Here is a 2,784-nt window from a genome sequence, read left to right on the forward strand (position 1 = left end):
AAAAGTTGATCTTGGCCGGGCACGGTGGCTCACGCCTGTAATCCCAGCAGTTTGGGAGGCTAAGGTGGGTGGATCACAAAGTCAGGAGTTCAAGACCAGCCTGGCCAAAATGGTGAAATCCTGTCTCTACTAAATATATAAAAAAATTAGCCAGGCGCAGTGGCTACTCAGAAAGCTGAGGCAGGAGAATCGCTTGAACCTGGGCAGCAGAGGTTGCAGTGAGCCGAGATCACACCACTGCACTCCAGCCTGGGCGATAAGAGTGAGACTCAGACTCCACAAAAAAAAAAAAAAAAAACAGTTGATCTCATGGGCTGGTAAGTAGAATGACAGTTACCAGAGGCTGGAAGGGGAAGGGGATGGAGAGAAGTTGGTTAATGGGTAAAAATGTGGATAGAAGGAATAAATTTTAGTGTTGGATAGCACAGTAAGGTGACTGTTGTTAACAATTTATTGTATATTTCAAAATAGCTAGAATATTTAAATGTTCCCAATACAAATAAATTTGAGATGATGAATATCTACAATACCCTGATTTGATCACTGCACATTGTATGCATGAGTCAAATATCACATGTACCCCATACATATGTACAATTGTCTATCAACTAGAAATAATTAATTTTGAAATGCCTGTGTATCATCCAAGTAGAATGATTTAAAAAGCAGTTCATCTGTAATCCCAGCTAATCAGCAGGCTTAGGCAGGAGGATCGCTTGAATCCAGGAGTTTGAGACCAGCCTGGGCAACACAGCAAGACCCTGTCTCTAAAAAAAAAAATTAAAAAGCAGTTGGATACAGACCTCTGGAATATATGAGAGAATGTCAGCTACAGAAACATAATTTATCAAGAATACTGTGAAAATGAAATTATTATACCGATCTGTGGCTTGAAATAACTGACCCTGTGGTCCTACTGACCTTTTCAGTCCCTGGTTCTACAGAATATATTTCTATATTGCATAAAAATGTATTCCATCTATTATTACCATATGATGAATGTGGTATGATTCTGAGTGAGGTCTAAGTTACCATATAGCTGCTCTCTTTTATAAATGGGAAAACCAAACACTGAAACCTAAAGCCAACAATTTAAGATACAAAGTTGTACAGTAGCTAGGTATAGAAGAAAGACCATAGGTGTGGTCTCACACTGCAATAAGCCTGATAATTTACCTTACTGACTGGCAAATCTATGCCATGTTTAATCCTTTGAAAAGTGTCCTGCATGAAACTGGGCAGTCCAGACATGACTGTCAATAAATGATCAAAAGCTTGAGTTTTTGGATTTGTGCCAGCTAACATTATCATTTTGGTGTTTCTATAAAATAGCTGACTTTCAAAGAAGCGCTACAGCAGTGTCCTACAAGAGCAAGCTGTCTTCCCCATTAGTGGTGCAAGCATCACATGCCACATGGGAAATTGTTTTTATTTATTTTTTTTTTTTGAGGTGGAGTCTCACTGTCACCCAGGCTGGAGTGCAATGGCTCAATCTCAGCTCACTGCAACCTCCGCCTCCCAGGTTCAACCAATTCTCCTGCCTCAGCCTCCCAGCTAGCTAGGATTATAGGCATGTGCCACCATGCTGGGATAATTTTTTTATATTTTCGGTAGAGATGCGGTTTCACCGTGTGTTAGCCAGGATGGTCTTGATCTCCTGACCTAGTGAACCGCCCGCCTCAGCCTCCCAAAGTGCTGGGATTACAGGCGTAACCCACTGCACCCGGCCAGGAATTTTTTTTTTTTTTTTTGAAATGGAGTTTCGCTCTTTTCACCCAGGCTGGAGTGCAATGCCGCAATCTGGACTCACTACAACCTCTGCCTCTCAGGTTCAAGCGATTCTCCTGCCTCAGCCTCCCGAGTAGCTGGGATTACAGGTACACACTAACAGGCTGGGCTAAATTTTGTATATTTAGTAGAGATGGGGTTTCACCTTGTTGGTCAGGTTGGTCTTGAACATCTGAGCTCAGGTTATTCGCCCACCTCAGCCTCCCAAAGCTCTGAGATTACAGGCATGAGCCACCACACACGACCAGGGAATTTTCTTTTTTTTTGAGATGGAGTCTTGCTCTGTCGCCCAGGCTGGAGTGTGGTGGCTCAGTCTCAGCTCACTGCAACCTCTGCCTCCTGTGTTCAAGCAACTGTCCTGTCTCAGCCTCCCAAGTAGCTGGGACTACAGGCGCGTGCCACCACACCTGGCTAATTTTTCTATTTTTAGTAGAGACAGGGTTTCACCACATTGGTCAGGCTGGTCTCAAACTCCTGACCTCAGGACACAGGCATGAGCCACTGCACCCGGCCAGGAAATTTTTAAAAAATGTAACTACTTAAATGTAAGAACGTTATTCATAAACTAGTTCAGACTTCTCTTCTTTCTGCATCATCTCATTTGTGCATGCCTCTATCCTACCATTAGACTCGAGAGGAAACTTTTTTATCTTTGTACCCTGGTACCTGGTAGATGTTTACTGGCAAATGAGTAGCTGAACATACACAATCTCCTCAGCCACGTGAGCTTTATTTACTTTGCTTTCTAGAAAAAGTAGGCTCACACAGAGTGGTGTCCATGGTCAACATAGTGGACATACCATCCTTTTTGGCTGCCCAGGATCTGAGGTCCTTCCCTATATTTGGGAATTCCTGTTTGTGAATTTGCTGGAAAGCAGAACATGCCTTTCACTATAGAAGCAGAAATTTGGCTAGGTGCGGTGGTTCACACCTGTAATCCCAGCACTTTGGGAGGCAGAGGTGGGTGGATCACGAGGTCAGGAGTTTGACACCAGT

The sequence above is a fragment of the Sapajus apella genome, unplaced genomic scaffold (assembly GCF_009761245.1).
Source record: "Sapajus apella isolate SASKATOON/1434 unplaced genomic scaffold, GSC_monkey_1.0 scaffold46, whole genome shotgun sequence".
Taxonomy (NCBI): Eukaryota; Metazoa; Chordata; class Mammalia; order Primates; family Cebidae; genus Sapajus; species Sapajus apella.